The sequence below is a fragment of the Salvelinus namaycush genome, chromosome 2, assembly GCF_016432855.1.
Source record: "Salvelinus namaycush isolate Seneca chromosome 2, SaNama_1.0, whole genome shotgun sequence".
Taxonomy (NCBI): domain Eukaryota; kingdom Metazoa; phylum Chordata; class Actinopteri; order Salmoniformes; family Salmonidae; genus Salvelinus; species Salvelinus namaycush.
The window spans coordinates 50,806,048-50,824,535 of record NC_052308.1 but is presented as its reverse complement, the minus strand read 5'-3'; positions in this window follow the sequence as shown (position 1 = coordinate 50,824,535).

Here is an 18,488-nt window from a genome sequence, read left to right as displayed (position 1 = left end):
ACTCATAATAATAATTAAACTTCTTCTTTCAAAACATTGTTTAGATCATGGGTGACTGTACAAGTTACAGTAAATTATTTTTTGTAGCATTTCTATGTTGAAGATTTTAAAAAATTGTGCATTTTTCCCCATATTCCATCCAGTTCACTTTATTTTTATAATATATTACACTGGATCTTTCATGAATACGCTCCTCAATTTCTTTTAGTTTGTCCTCTAACTTACTCGGAGCCTCTATGGTACAGTTTGTATTGCCATCTATCTGTACTGTTAGTCTCTTTTGACCTAAATGTATTTTGTTGTATAGATGAGTACTGAATTGCATGGCCTCTAAAGGCACATTTTAAAAGTGTCCCATACAATAAGGGGATCTGCACCTGTACCCATGTTTTGTCGGAAAAGTCAGAAATAAATTATTCTATCCTAGTTATAAATAAGTTATCTAGTAGGCTTAGATTAAATTTCCAATATCTTCGCCCACGTGAAAATTCTGTAGAGCAATATATGCCAATTATGTGATGGTCCGACTGCATTCTGTCCCCTATCAACACATTTTGTTAAACTTTTGGTGCCAGAAAGAATGACATAAGAAAGTAATCAAGACGACTAGCTTGATTGAGCCTCTGCCATGTATATCTCACTAGGTAAGGGTATTTAAGCCTCCATATATCCACTAATTCCAATATATCCATGACATTCATGATTTCCTAAAGTGCATGAGGGTGATAGTTTGTAGTGTGATTTCCTTTACGTTCCATAGAGGTATTTAAAACCGTATTATAATCTCCCACCATAATAATATAGTCTTGTATTGCTTGTAGGGTTGAAAAATGATTATATCATTTCAAAGAAGCTTGGATCATCATTATTTGGACTGAATAGGTTAAGCCATATCTATTTATGGTCCAATAACAGATTTATAATCATCCATCTACCTTGAGGATCTGTTTGGACAATTTGTAAATTTGGATCAAAATTACTATTAATTAATATCATCACCCCTCTTCTTTGCCCATGGGAGAAAAATGTTTTGCACCTCCCCAGTCCTTTTTCCACACAACTTCATCTAAAATTGTTGACTGAGTTTCCTGTAAACAATAGATATTATATTCCTTCTCTTTTAGCCGGGTAAATACTGACTTTCTTTTCTTATCTGCTAAGCCATTACAATTATAACTGGCCATACTTATTTCACCATTTACCATAATGAAATACAAGTTTCATATATATTTATCATATATGTTTGTAAACTCACCATTAAAAAGTTCTATAGTGATTGAGTGTCCATATAGCTATTACCACCCTGCATCCCACTGCTGGCTTGCTTCTGAAGCTAAGAACGGTTGGTCTTGGTCAGTTCCTGGATGGGAGACCAGATGCTGCTGGAAATGGTGTTGGAGGACCAGTCGGAGGCACCCATTCCTCTGGTCTAAAAAAATATCCCCAGGGCCCTGTGTAGGGTGCTGTCTTTCGGCTGGGACGTTAAACGAGTGTCCTGATTCTCTGTGGTCACTAAAGATCCCATGACACTTATTAACCCTGGTGTCCTGGCTAAATTCCCAATCTGGTCTTCATACTGTACTGTCATGGCCACCTAATCATCCCCAGCTTACAATTGGCTCTTTCATCCCCCTCTCCCATGTAACTATTCCCCAGGTTGTTGCTGTAAATGAGAATGTGTTCTCAGTCAACTTACCTGGTAAAATAAGGGTAAAAAAAACATGATATTTGCATTGCTACTAAGTAAACATCCAATTGGTCCCCACTATTTCACCTGCTAAAACCCCTCCCCATCCTGAGTTGGGTTGTCATCCCAGTGACCAGCAGACTGAACCCTTCATCCTATATTGTCCCTAACATATTTACTCCCTAGCAAAAGTTGTGGGATACATACACACAAACACTCAGACACACTCAATCCCTTTCCCCCACAAACAACCATAAACTCAGATACTCAACAATTGTTCCATCCCAGAGTTCATCTCAAGAAAGGCCTTGATTTACGAATGCATATACAGTATGAGAAGGCATGCAAAATTGAGGAAAAATTTTGCAAAAATGGGGAGATTTGATTAACCATCGTCAAGTCCTAGGTGATAGAGATCAGATATACCCCCATCCCCTGAAACACCCACACGTGGTCCCCCGTTGTGAACATATTCACAAGCATCTCTGTGCAGTCAGACCTTTGATGATTTTGTGCCGTCAGGGCCACAATGATATGCCCCTTCTCTGAATGTCCGAGTGTGACCCCCTCCCCATGGGTTATTGCAGCTAGTGTTGCTAGCACTGCTAATGCCTGGGTAATTTCCTTGTATATTATGCTCTCCGATCAGGGGGCTTTAGCTTTGTTGGACCAACCCTGCCAGGCAGGCTCAGAATCTTGAGGGTGGCATGCTGCTTTAGTAGGTCTCTGACCACATTCATCTTTATGATTTGGCTGCTTATAGGCTACTTTTTATTTATTTTTAATTCATAAATTTATTTTATTTATTTTTAATTCATACATTTATTTTATGTATTTATTGTTTATTGAATATCTGAAAAATACAATATACTTGCAGTAAAGCCGCTCAACAACATCATCATACCAGTCATCCAACAGACTCCCATACAGAGCGACACACAGAAGCATCCAGGGTCAATGCCCTGCTCAAGGGCACGTTGACAGATCTCCCACCAGGCAAAAAAAACATGAACCCTCCAAGATCCCCCCACAGTTCCCCAATAGCTGTCCCTCAACCATTTAAGACCCCTCCCAAAGTCCCCCCCCAAAGAAGAAAAATACAATTAATTCCATTCCCCACCCCCATGAACCCCCAACCAAGAGATTGAACTAAAGAGAAAAAAGAAAGACAGAAAATAGCAAACAATGCAAAAAAAAGAAAACGAATAAAAAACAAAGTACATCAAGGACAAGTAAAATCATAACAGCAATGCCAACTGTATATGTTTACACCGCTGGCGTCGCGTGCGTGAGCGTTGCAAAATAAATGTAGAAATCTATATTATAAAATGATTGCACCCACACTGCTCACGAGTGTCTGCGTTGCCAAGGGCTCAAATAGATGTCAGTTCTATTTGTAATCGCGTTTGGTGTGGGGGGACAAAATAAATGTATGCACGATGGCGCACGCACGCAGCCGTTTTGGGTTTCGTGTTAGTTGTGGAAACACTGCCCCTCAGTGTCATTCAAACGTACTTTTTATTATGTTTTTTATTTTGACAAAAAAAAAAAAAAAAAAAAAACGTATGTTTGACCATCATTCTATCTCCCGCATTGCAACTCCACTCTCACAGCCCATCCCATCTATCTCTGCTGGCCACCCACTTCGGGTTTCTACGCAACACATACCTTTCAACTATGCTGTGATGTTTAACGTACAATTTAAATCTACCTAATCGAATAGAATCCATAGATAAATACTTTTACTAAGAGTATTAGTAATTGACTGATTCGGTCTCTCCAGATCTCCTATCAGTACTATTTCTAGGGTCAATTTTAGATCAATGCTATGCATTTTCAGCCATTCCTGAACCTGAGACCAGAAACAGGCTACCTGAGGGCAATACCAAAACAAATGGTCTATTGATTCTGTATCCTCACAACAAAATCTGCAGAGCTTCGATGATTTTATGCCCCAAATATTCAACATTTTACTGGTGGCAAGAATTCTATATAATAATTTTCACTGAAAAGTCTTGAATCTTGCGTTTTATATATCAACTCATACACCCTCTAACATGGAATCGGTACATCAAAAATCTCTTCCCAACTATTTTGCAATCTGTATGGCACAGTTGTCAACATCCTGGTCCTCAAATGAAACTGGTATACTTTCCTATTTATGCTATTTTTATTCCTCCACCAGTTTTGATCCCTTATATTGGGCAGACAGACCAGTTCCCTACCTCCTCTCGCTGCCACCTGCCTCCTCCATTTTTGGGGTAATGCTGTAATCAATTTGTACTCTTGGATTGAGCAGACCTTCCCGTACAATTCTGATAACTCCATGAAGGACATAACGCTACCATTCCAATTTACAATATAATTTATGAACAGAATACCCTTTTCAAATATCTTTCGCATAAATACAGGTATTTTATCAACCAGCACATTTGAGTTCAGCCATAATATTTGTTGTAATATTTGTTCTATCTTTTCAGAGGGATGAAATTGAAATTGTAGCCAGCTCTGCAATGCCTGTTTGAAAAAGAGATACTTAGAAAAAAAGTGTCATTTTCAATTAATCGAAAATGAGACATGGAAATCGGCAAAAAGGCCATTTTTAAACAATGGATGAGCTTTTCTTAGTAATCTACTTGAGAGCCATTTAGGGTTCAAGTAAAACTTTTGAATAAGTGAAGCTTTTAGAGAGGTTTAATGCTTTTATATTTAATAATCTTAACCCACCCTATTTATTATATAGATAGGCATGCTTTATTTTTCCATAAATAGACAGGTATTTACCTCTCCATGGTTGCAGGATCTTGTCTAGTTTGACAAGTTTTTAATTTAAATTCATTGGAGAGCTTATTTATATATTTTGTAATATGAATACCAAGTATGTCTACTTCACCATCAGCCCATTGTATAGGTAAACTGCAGGGTAATGTAAAAGTTTTATTTTTTTAAAGATCCACTACATAATATTGTACACTTATCATAATTAGGTTTTAGTCCAGAGAGTACAGAAAAGTTATCTAGATCTTCAATGAGACATTGCAGGGATCTAGCTTGCGTACTTAATATAAAACTTGAGTCATCAGCATACATACACCTTTGTTTTTAAGCCTTGGATTTCTAGTCCTCTAATGTTGTTATTGGATCTGATTTTAATAGCTAGTATTTCGATGGCCATAACGAATAGATATGGTGACACCGGACACCCTTGTTTAACTCCTCTTTACAATTCAAAACTCTCTGAGAAGTAGCCGTTATATACTACTTTACACCTGGGGTTGCTATACATTATTTTTAATCATTTTATAAGAAAATTACCGAAATTGAAAAAATCTAAGTCATTCATAAATAAAATCCAGTCTTTATCAAATGCTTTTTCAAAATCCACTATAAATACCAGGCCTGGCTTCTTAGATGTTTCATGATGTTCTATTATTTCTAGTAGTTTTCGTATATTATCTCCAATGTATCGTCCATGTAAAAAACCTCTCTGATCAGGATGAACAATACCTGGTAAAACCCTTTTAATTATGAGTGCTATGCATTTCGCTAGTATTTTTGCATCACAACAATGAAGTGTAAGGGGCCTCCAGTTTTTTTAGAAAGACTGGGTCTTTATATTTGCCATCTGGGTCTTGTTTTAATAATAGAGAAATCAGACCTTCCTGCTGAGTATCTGACAGACTACCATTTCTATAGGAGCAGTGAAAACAATCTAACAATTGAGCTTTTAGTATATCAAAATAGGCTTGATATACCTCTACCGGTATGCCATCAAGCCCTGGGGTATTTCCAGACAAAGGATTTAATAGCCTCAAAAAGTTCTTCCTCTGTAATTTGGCCTTCGCACTGATCTTTCTGTACATTTGTTAATTTGCTGTACCCAGTCCACCTGGTCATGCTGCTGCTCCAGTTTCAACTGTTCTGCCTGCGGCTATGGAACCCTGACCTGTTCACTGGACATGCTACCTTGTCCCGGACCTGCTGTTTTGGACTCTCTCTCTACCGCACCTGCTGTCTCTAACTCTGAATGATCGGCTATGAAAAGCCAACTGACATTTACTCCTCAGGTGCTGACCTGTTGCACCCTCTACGACTACTGTGATTATTATTATCTGACCCTGCTGGTCATCTATGAACGTTTGAACATCTTGGCCATGTTTTGTTATAATCTCCACCCGGTACAGCCAGAAGAGGACTGGCCACCCCTCAGAGCTTAGTTCCTCTCTAGGTTTTTTCCTAGGTTCTGGCCTTTCTAGGGAGTTTTTCCTAGCTACCGTGCATCTACATCTGCATTGCTTACTGTTTTGGGTTTTAGGCTGGGTTTCTGTACAGCACTTTGTGACATCGGCTGATGTAAAAAGGGCTTCATAAATACATTTGATTGATTAATTACCGTGACTAACCGGTCACGTGGAAGTTGACTGCCTTCCTGACTCGTGACCGCCGGTGTGGCGGAAATACGGTCACCGCAACAGCCCTAATCATACCACTAGAATATCCCATGTGGCGCCTTGTCCTCAGTGACAGAAAACACATCATTCATTGTGTGCTCCACAAAATCTGACAGAAAATCCGACCCGACCAGGAAAATGAATACCACTGAATACAGCGGTTCTCAGGCAGGCTAGGGGCACACTGTTGTTAGTGTTGCATCACATTGGATGACCACTAGTGACTTATTGAACACAAATACAAACAGTTATATTACAGCTTTAAGCCATATCATCTATTACACCTCCTGAAATAATGTTTTTCTAAGCATATAACGTAAAAATGAACCACATCTACAGTAGGCCTACTACTTTGGTTTTGAGGTGAGACGGGTATGATGAAAGGTTAAGGTGGATTAAGTATAGATCTACCAAACATCACACTATGGGCCTGTTTCCAGGTACTGATGAAATCTAGACCGGAAACCAGTTCTGTATAAAACAGATACATTTCACAGGAAAACAAGTGTGGGTGTGGGGACACACAAACACATGCACTCACTCAAGCACGCACACACACTCAAGCACGCACACACACTCAAGCACACACACACTGAAGCACACACACACGGGTTTATTTTAGATCTTATCAGTACCTGGCCTTGAATTTAGCTGCTTCTATTTAGTAATGTTTTCAAACAGAGATTTACACAATCATGTCTACTATTCTACCACGATGCCGTCTCTCATCCTTTCTCCTGGACTACTAACACCATGTCGTCAAAGTGGCATGGGGTGGACAATTCGGTTGAGGTTGACTCACCATACAAAGCCCTGAAGTGGAATAGGTTAATTTCACAGGAAAATTATTGGTCAGACAGTGTTAGAGGAACTACCCTGACGTCAGACATGCATCTGTTGCCTAGTCACTTTATCCCCAAATATATGTACATATCTACCTCAATTACCTCGTACCCTGCACATCGACTTGGTACCTAGGACTGTATTGGTGGTGGAAATTAGCTGCTTTTATTTCTCTACTAAACTCCCACTATGCTTTCTCCCATCCATTCTACTGTACTACTAAGACCATCAGTTGCATGGTTGAGGTGGAAAATTAGGTTAAAACAGGTTCAATTTGACTTACTTTGTTATTAACATACAGAGTTAGGGAGCAGGATAAGTTAATTTCACAGGAAAATTACAGGTGAGACCATGTGGGAATGCAATGAACTACGCGTCTCTCACAGAAGCGCGCGCGCACAGTACAGGTGAAAGGTTCATATAAAACCAACACACACAGCACATCCTCTTTCCCTTGAATTGAAACGGCTTTGTAAACCACACTTAGGGTGGCACTAGGAGCAGATCAAATGTTTACTCCGATAAACAATTATAGGGTGTAGAGAGAAAGAGGAACTGAACTAACAAATTCTCACAGTCCCTTGTGCCGTTGGAAGAGGATACTTTTTTTTCTCAGACTTGCTAGCTAGCATATGCTATTATTGTGAAAGGGTTGGGCAGTACAACAGCATTACTGTCCATATAATACTTGTCAAAGGACTCATTTGTTGGTCATGCCCATTTGTAAACTACCTTCATCTAGTGAACAATAGGCAAAATTATGAGCTATAAATATATATAGAGGAATGTGATGTAATTCAAAAGGTGAGTATCAGACTATTCTACAAACGTTGGGCTATATGTTTAGATCTGTAATACATTGTAAGGCTGCATGATGCGACTAATTGTCACGATCGTCAAAGGGAGAGAGAGAGGACCAAGGCGCAGCGCGTGAAAAATACATCTTCTCTTTATTATAAGAAGAAAAAACGAAACAAAACAACAAACAGACGAACGTGAAGCTAAGCAAGAACTAAGTGCACACATGCAACATAGAACATCGACATAGACAATTACCCACAAAACAGCTAAAGCCTATGGTTGCCTTAAATATGGCTCCCAATCAGAGACAACCATAACCAGCTGTCTCTAATTGAGACCCAATTCAGGCAACCATAGACTTTCCTAGACACCTACACTGAACACTAAACCATCTACTCTACTAAACCCCCTAAACCATACAACACCCTAGACAATACAACAACACACAAACTTCCCCATGTCACACCCTGACCTAACTAAAATAATAATGAAAACAAAGATAACTAAGGCCAGGGTGTGACATAACCCCCCCCTTAAGGTGCGAACTCCGGGCGCACCAGCATAAAGTCTAGGGGAGGGTCTGGGTGGGCGTCTGTCCACGGTGGCGGCTCTGGCACTGGTCGTGGACCCACCCCACCATAGTCACTACCCGCTTTCTTAACCCCACTGGAATAAGGGGCAGCACCGGACTAAGGGGCAGCACCGGACTAAGGGGCAGCACCGTACTAAGGGGCAGCACCGTACTAAGGGGCAGCACCAGGATAAGGGGCAGCACCAGGATAAGGGGCAGCTCCGGACTGAGGGACGGCAGCTCCGGACTGAGGGACAGCACCGGACTGAAGGGCAGCACCGGACTGAATGGCGGATCCTGGCTGGCTGGCTCTGGCGGATCCTGGCTGGACGGCTCTGGCGGATCCTGGCTGGACGGCTCTGGCGGATCCTGGCTGGACGGCTCTGGCGGATCCTGGCTGGACGGCTCATGGCTGGCTGGACGGCTCATGGCTGGCTGGCGGATCCTGGCTGGACGGCTCATGGCTGGCTGACGGATCTGGCTGCTCATGGCTGGCTGACGGATCTGGCTGCTCATGGCTGGCTGACGGATCTGGCTGCTCATGGCTGGCTGACGGATCTGGCTGCTCATGGCTGGCTGACGGATCTGGCTGCTCATGGCTGGCTGACGGATCTGGCTGCTCATGGCTGGCTGACGGATCTGGCTGCTCATGGCTGGCTGACGGATCTGGCTGCTCATGGCTGGTTGGCGGCTCTGGCAGATCCTGTCTGGTTGGCGGCTCTGGCAGATCCTGTCTGGTTGGCGGCTCTGGCAGATCCTGTCTGGTTGGCGGCTCTGGCAGATCCTGACTGACGAATGGCTCTAGCGGCTCCTGACTGACTAACGGCTCTGACGGCTCGGGACAGACGGGCGGCTCTAATGGCTCGGGACAGACGGATGGCTCAGATGGCGCTGGGGAGACGGATGGCTCAGATGGCGCTGGGGAGACGGATGGCTCAGATGGCGCTGGGGAGACGGATGGCTCAGATGGCGCTGGGGAGACGGATGGCTCAGATGGCGCTGGGGAGACGGATGGCTCAGATGGCGCTGGGGAGACGGATGGCTCAGATGGCGCTGGGGAGACGGATGGCTCAGATGGCGCTGGGGAGACGGATGGCTCAGATGGCGCTGGGGAGACGGATGGCTCAGATGGCGCTGGGGAGACGGATGGCTCAGACCGGATGAGGCGTACTGTAGGCCTGGTGCGTGGTGCCGGAACTGGAGGCACCGGGCTAAGGACACGCACCTTCAGGCTATTGCGGGGAGAAGGAACAGGGCATACTGGACCCTGGGGACGCACATTAGGCCTAGTGCGTGGTGCCGGAACTGGAGGTACCGGGCTGGGGACACGCATCTCAGGGCTAGTGCGGCGAGAAGGAACAGGGCATACTGGACCCTGGGGACGCACATTAGGCCTAGTGCGTGGTGCCGGAACTGGTGGTACCGGGCTGGGGACACGCATCTCAGGGCTAGTGCGGGGAGCAGCAACAGGACGCACAGGACTCTGGGGACACACAGGAGGCTTGGTGCGTGGTGTAGGCACTGGTGGTAATGGGCTGGAGACACGCACCACAGGGTTAGTGCGTGGAGGAGGAACAGGGCTCTGTTGACACACAGGAAGCTTGGTGCGTGGTACCGGACTGGAGACACGCACCATAGGGCTAGTACGTGGAGGAGGAACAGGGCACACTGGACTCTCGAGTCGCACTATAGGCCTGGTGCGTGGTACCGGTACTGGTGGTACCGGGCTGAGGGCACGCACCTCAGGAAGAGTGCGGGGAGAAGGAACAGTGCGTACAGGGCTCAGGAGACGCACAGGAGGCTTCCCAACCTTACCTGGTTGTATGCTCCCCCATATCAACATCTCTCTCTCTTCGCTCTCCTCCAATAACACCAACAACTCCTCAAATGTCTCATAATCTCCCATCCTTTCACTTTCCTCCAATCTGTCCAATAACTCCTCCACATTCTCCGACTCATACCTTAGTTTAGCCAACTGCTCCTGATGGTAAGCACGGGGAACTGGCTCAATTCTCCCACTTGACCCAGCCACACTCCCCGTGTGCCCTCCCCCAAGAAATTTTTGGGGGAGCCTCTCGGGCTTCCAGCCACTCTGCCTTGATTTACGCTGCTTGGTCCGATGTTGGTGGGTAATTCTGTCACGATCGTCAAAGGGAGAGAGAGAGGACCAAGGCGCAGCGCGTGAAAAATACATCTTCTCTTTATTATAAGAAGAAAAAACGAAACAAAACAACAAACAGACGAACGTGAAGCTAAGCAAGAACTAAGTGCACACATGCAACATAGAACATCGACATAGACAATTACCCACAAAACAGCTAAAGCCTATGGTTGCCTTAAATATGGCTCCCAATCAGAGACAACCATAACCAGCTGTCTCTAATTGAGACCCAATTCAGGCAACCATAGACTTTCCTAGACACCTACACTGAACACTAAACCATCTACTCTACTAAACCCCCTAAACCATACAACACCCTAGACAATACAACAACACACAAACTTCCCCATGTCACACCCTGACCTAACTAAAATAATAATGAAAACAAAGATAACTAAGGCCAGGGTGTGACACTAATGATGATTTGATAAAAGTCGCTTGAAAGGCATGAGCTCTGCTTTGTTTTTTGTGCAGGCAGTGCACACTACATCAGTCACTCATTCACAATTTGACAAGCACTTGACAATGCCTAGAATTTCACAGCAGCATCCCCTTTGTTTGACCGTAATGAACCCTAAAAACATCCATGCTGTTTGCGGCCAGTGGCCATTGTGCCCTTCTCCCTGAGTACTCCATCACATGATTGGGTCTTTCTCACAGGCTACAAGTGAAGACAGACACATCGGGGATGCAACTGTGTGCGTCTTTATCCAATTCCGAGGTGCATATTGAAGATATTGGAAGAACTGTCCATATTTACTTTTCATCAGCCAGCAATATGAGTAGGCCTAATGAACAGCAAAAGCACTAGCCTATGTCAATCTACTATCCCCCATACTACAAAAGTCAACTTATTATATTCTGTGCCAGAACAGTTGTGGGACGCAATAGATCCCAAATGAATACAACCACTAGCATAACATTTTTTTTAATGCAATGTGGCTGACACAACAGATCAGAACATTTAGCTTAAAATGTTGATAAACTATTAGGCTATTTCTTCAAATTATAAGAGCAGCAATGCACACATGGCAATAGGCTTAAAGCTTCAATGTTCCATTAGTGGGAAAACACCATTATCACAAGTGAACACAAATGTGATTATGCATGTAATGCTTTTATTATAAAGGTGTATTTTTATGGTGAAACTGACGCGCTGCTTATGTATGCCAGTTAGGCTCTAAACCCTTTGTAAAGCGGATTAATGTGCTTAATTTTAAGAAGTTATTTGGCCACTTTAGTTGTGATACAAACCTTATTAAAACATATAGGCCTATGGGCTAGGCTACATGAGGTGTGTGACTAGGATTAAAAAAGGCGCAAAAAAAAGGCTGTTCTTATGCTGGGCATCATTCACAAGTGATAGGCTAATTTTGTCACCTATCAGACTATTCTTGATTTAATCTTGTCTTTACATATACTACATAATACATGTGACATTTGTTGTGATTTAGAATGCACCTGTCATGCACTTAAATAGCGAATGGAGGACGCTTTTCCTGTGGTTGAATTTCATGCCAGTCAGGTAGGCTATACTCCTGTTGTAAAGATAAATAATGTGCTCAATATAAGAAAAAGTTGAGAAATAAATATAGGCCTAGTGTACAGAAAGCTGATGGGATCCTCCTCTTTTCAATAGAGGCCATCAAAACACGGTTTTCTCACGCAATTGCATAGCCTACATGTTGCGCAACATGAGCTCATGGGCTCTAATTAAGTGTTTTGATTAGATTTTTGATTAAATTTGCATTGATGTCAGAGTGATTAGAGGGACAATTGTCACGATCGTCGTTAGGTGAAAGACAGGACCAAGGCGCAGCGTGATATAAATACATCTTATTTATTAGAAGATGAAACGAACACGAAACACTAATACAAACTAAACAAAAACAACAAACGACCGTGAAGCTACAAACGAAAGTGCAGACACACGCTACTAACGTCAAACATAGACAATTACCCACAACCTGCCTAATGCCTATGGCTGCCTAAATATGACTCCCAATCAGAGACAACAACAGATAGCTGTCTTTAATTGAGAACCAATCTAGGCAACCATAGACTTACCTAAACACCTACACTGAACACAACCCCATAAACTCTACAAAACCTCCTATACAATACAAACACCCTAGACTAGACAAAACACACAAACATCCCCCATGTCACACCCTGACCTAACTAAAATAATAAAGAAAACAAAGATAACTAAGGCCAGGGCGTGACAACAATAGAGTGCTGAGTACCAGGCAGCTAGCAAGTTTGGTAGGCTACTAATGACCATCAGCAGCATCAGTGCTTGGAGAAACCTAATTGGTCTGATATATCCACGTGAGAGACGCAGACTCGGTCTCAACCTTTAAGTCTTTATTGAAGACTCATCTCTTCAGTAGGTCCTATGATTGAGTGTTGTCTGGCCCAGGGGTGTGAAGGTGAACGGAAAGGCACTGGAGCGACGAACCGCCCTTGCTGTCTCTGCCTGGCCGGTTCCCCTCTCTCCACTGGGATCCTCTGCCTCTAACCCTATTACGGGGGCTGAGTTACTGGTGCTCATCCATGCCGTCCCTAGGAGTGGTGCGTCACTTGAGTGGGTTGAGTCACTGTCCGGGTTGGCGCCCCCCTCGCATTCGTGCCGTGGGGGACGTCTTTGTGGGCTATACTCGGGCTTGTCTCAGGATAGTAGGTTGGTGGTTGAAGTTATCACTCTATCGCTCTGCCTTGGCAAAGTGGGTGGGTTTATATCCTACCTGTTTGGCCCTGTCCGGGGTTATCGTCAGATAGGGCCACAGTGTCTCCCGACCCCTCCTGTCTCAGCCTCCAGTATTTATGCTGTAATAGTTTGTGTCGGGGGCTAGGGTCAGTCTGTTATATCTGGAGTACTTCTCATGTCTTATCGGGTATCCTGTGTGAATTTAAGTATGCTCTCTTTTTTTCTCTCTCTCTTCTCTCGGAGGACCTGAGCCATAGGACCATGCCTCAGGGCTACCTGGCCTGATGACTCCTTGCTGTCCCCAGTCCACCTGGTCATGCTGCTGCTCCAGTTTCAACTGTTCTGCCTGCGGCTATGGAACCCTGACCTATTCACTGGACATGTTACCTTGTCCCAGACCTGCTGTTTTGGACTCTCTCTCTACCGCACCTGCTGTCTCTAACTCTGAATGATCGGCTATGAAAAGCCAACTGACATTTACTCCTCAGGTGCTGAATTGTTGCACCCTCTACAACCACTGTGATTATTATTATCTGACCCTGCTGGTCATCTATGAACGTTTGAACATCTTGGCCATGTTCTGTAACAATCTCCACCCGGCACAGCCAGAAGAGGACTGGCCACCCCTCAGAGCTTAGTTCCTCTCTAGGTTTTTTCCTAGGTTCTGGCCTTTCTAGGGAGTTTTTCCTAGCTACCGTACATCTGCATTACTTGCTGTTTTAGGCTGGGTTTCTGTACAGCACTTTGTGACATCGGCTGATGTAAAAAGGGCTTCATAAATACATTTGATTGATTAATTACCGTGACTAACCGGTCACGTGGAAGTTGACTGCCTTCCTGACTCGTGACCGCCGGTGTGGCGGAAATACGGTCACCGCAACAGCCCTAATCATACCACTAGAATATCCCATGTGGCGCCTTGTCCTCAGTGACAGAAAACACATCATTCATTGTGTGCTCCACAAAATCTGGCAGAAAATCCGACCCGACCAGGAAAATGAATACCACTGAATACAGCGGTTCTCAGGCAGGCTAGGGGCACACTGTTGTTAGTGTTGCATCACATTGGATGACCACTAGTGACTTATTGAACACAAATACAAACAGTTATATTACAGCTTTAACCCATATCATCTATTACACCTCCTGAAATAATGTTTTTCTAAGCATATAACGTAAAAATGAACCACACCTACAGTAGGTCTACTACTTTGGTTTTGAGGTGAGACGGGTATGATGAAAGGTTAAGGTGGATTAAGTATAGATCTACCAAACATCACATTATGGGCCTGTTTCCAGGTACTGATGAAATCTAGACCGGAAACCAGTTCTGTATAAAACAGATACATTTCACAGGAAAACAGGTGTGGCCCTGTGGGTGTGGACACACACACACACACACACACACACACACACACACACACACACACACAGGGGTTTAAGTGGGATCTTATCAGTACCTGGCCTTGAATTTAGCTGCTTCTATTTAGTAATGTTTTCAAACAGAGATTTACACAATCATGTCTACTATTCTTCCACGATGCCGTCTCTCATCCTTTCTCCTGGACTACTAACACCATGTCGTCAAAGTGGCATGGGGTGGACAATTCGGTTGAGGTTGACTCACCATACAAAGCCCTGAAGTGGAATAGGTTAATTTCACAGGAAAATTATTGGTCAGACAGTGTTAGAGGAACTACCCTGACGTCACACATGCATCTGTTGCCTAGTCACTTTATCCCCAAATATATGTACATATCTACCTCAATTACCTCGTACCCTGCACATCAACGTGGTACCTGTACACTGTGTATATAGCCAAGTTATCATTACTCATTGTGTATTTATTCCTTGTGTTATTATCTCTGTTATTTCACTTTTTCTCTCTCTGCATTGTTGGGAAGGGCCGCTAAGTAATCATTTCACTGTTAGTCTACTCCTGTTGTTTACGAAGTTTGTGGGAAATCAAATTTGATTGACATGCACACAAACACACACTAGTTTTAATAAGGACTGTATTGGTGGTGGAAATTTTCTGCTTTTATTTCTCTACTCAACTCCCACTATGCTTTCTCCCATCCATTCTACTGTACTACTAAGACCATCAGTTGCATGGTTGAGGTGGAAAATTAGGTTAAAACAGGTTCAATTTGACTGACTTTGTTATTAACCTATTTAATCCCATCGGTCATTTTCAGTTATAAGGCTCTAAAAATGTTACTGAATGATCTATCAATGCATTTCCAGCAAATATTGAAATAATAAAGGGTCTCAATGAAAGATGTGCAGTGTCACATGTTTAGTGTAAATTGTCACATGACCAGAGCTGTTTACTTCCTGGTTGCACCACAAGAAGAGGATGGCTGCATCAAAGCTCCCAAACAAAAGGTTAGTAAAGTATGTTAACATAAAGTTAGGACAAATATTTTTAGTACACGTCATCTTTAAGGTGTCTAGTAGTGATATATGCATTTGCAATTACTCAACTTTGTTCAGTGTGGTTATAGAATGAGTAAACATGTTGACGGCAACAATAGTGACCCGTGGGATATCACAGTGCGTCTAGGTATACACATAGTTATACACATACATAGTTCTTGTTCTAACTAACTTTCTACTCTGTTCTTTCTTTTAGTTTCACTTTGAGTCAAGTTCTGGATATGTTGGATCTAGGTGACTACCCAGACAAGGCATGCAACATTGCAGTTATCCCTCAAAATGAGAAAGATGCTGTCCTGATTGATTGTGATAGCGATGGGTCAGATATGGACTATGGACAGGCCATTTGCCAGCCAGGCTGTTGAATGCATATGCTGAACCTATGCAAACAGATAATGACAGGAACAACGTTACCCCCCCCCCCCCCATCAACAACCTCCCCCACCCCCCTCCATTGTTGATAATGAAGTGCCAAGGGCCTCTACCCGCCAGAGGATCCAGTCAGAAGAGCCAAGGGGAAAGCTGCAGGTGGTCAAAAATAAAGATTGAGTGTTCAAACGATCGAAGAGGCCTGCCACTGATGTGATTCCAAAAGACATAGTATACAGCCCAAATATGCAAAAGTTTGGCACGAAACCACTGAGCCACAGAAGGAGATCTTTACTGGCTGCTACTGTTGAAGATCAGGCAAGATATGACAAAACTTCTCACTGGCCAATCAACACAATGCACCGGTTCCAGAGAAGTCGTCATTGTGACAAATGTACTACCTATGCATGTGAGAAACGCAAAGTGCCACTGCACATTGAGTGCTTCAAGATATACCATGGACAGTAGAAAAGGAGATCAGATCGAATGAAAAAGGGCTGAAAAAGACAATAAAAGAAAAATAGAAAAGTCGATAAAGGGTGAGGAGAAGAAGTACAACGGACTCTAGGAAGAAAAGAAAAGTCGACGAAAAAGACAATCAAAATGACTGAAATGTTTTTGGAAAAGAAGGTCAATTGATTCAAGACATACTGTATGACAGTAGGACTGACTGATCACAGTTCAAAATAGTGATGCACAAACTAATCTGAAGCCTAACTCCATGATATATACTGTATATACAGTATATATAAGCACTCATTGTGCAGTGGTGCTTTTTACATATATATATATATATATATAAAATTGTATTTTGTTCAGTGTAGGCCTCTACTTGAATGCATATTCTACAGGCTAACTCTATCCTAAATGTTACCTTTATGTTCAGTGGGAATGAATCACAGGACTGCTATACAGTTGTTAGTGAATGTTGCACTAAAATGTCACAATGACAATGTTACAATGAATATTGCACTAAAGTACAAGTTCAAATGTTACAATAAAGTTACAATATTAATGTTACAATGTATGTTACAATAAAGTAACAATGTTGAAATACGTTGATGGTTGTTTTTTTGTCTTTGCTCTCAGTATTCATATCGGTGTAGTGTAATGGTTTTTGATGTGTAAAATAATCACACTAGAATGTGACGGGGCATTCTAGTAGCAATGCTGGGGACTGCTAGTGACAGAGTTTTAAATGTGTTAATAACTGGGTTGGGATATATAAGAACTTTGATAACTGCATAGGAGAAATATGTTAATTCAGTATACGTAACATTATCCCACCGGTCACAATTGTGACAGACCATAAAACACACTTTTTCACCTACTTTTCCATGAAAATTTCAAAAAACAATGAATGATTACTTCAAAGGGTTACTAATGACACATGATTTGGATATTTTCATGTCTGGGAAAAATTCGGGATTAAATGGGTTAACATACAAAGTTATGAAGCAGGATAAGTTAATTTCACAGGAAAATTACAGGTGAGACCATGTGGGAATGCAATGAACTACACATCTCTCTCACACACACACACACATACATGTGGCATGCACAGTACAGGTGAAAGGTTCATGTAAAACCAACACACATAGCACATCCTCTTTCTCTTGAATTGAAACGGCTTTGTAAACCACACTTAGGGTGGCACTAGGAGCAGATCAAATGTTTACTCCTATAAACAATTATAGGGTGTAGAGAGAAAGAGGAACTGAACTAACTGACAAATTCTGACAGTCCCTTGTGCCTTTGGAAGAGGATACTTTTTTCTCAGACTTGCTAGCTAGCATATGCTATTATTGTGAAAGGGTTGAGCAGTACAACAGCATTACTGTCCATATAATACTTGTCAACTTCAACTATACACACACACACAGTTGAAGTCGTAAGTTTACATGCACTTAGGTTGGAGTCATTAAAACTCGCTTTTCCACCACTCCACAAATTTCTTATTAACAAACTATAGTTTTGGTAATTCGGTTAGGACATGTACTTTGTGCATGACACAAGTCATTTTTCCAACAATTGTTAACAGACACAGTGAATTTTAAGTGAAATAATCTATCACAATTCCAGTGGGTCAGAAGTTTACATACACTAAATTGACTGCGCCTTTAAACAACTTGGAAAATTCCAGAAAAGGGATGTCATGGCTTTAGAAGCTTCTGCTAGGCTAATTGACATAATTTGAGTCAATTGGAGGTGTACCTGTGGATGTATTTCAAGCCCTACCTTCAAACACAGTGCCTCTTTCATGACATCATGGGAAAATCAAAAGAAATCAGCCAAGACAGCAGAAAAATAAATGTAGACCTCCACAAGTCTGATTCAGCCTTGAGGGCAATTTTCAAACGCCTGAAGGTACAACGTTCATCTGTACAAACAATAGTACGCAAGTATAAACACCATGGGACCACGCAGCTGTCATAGGGCTCAGGAAGGAGACACGT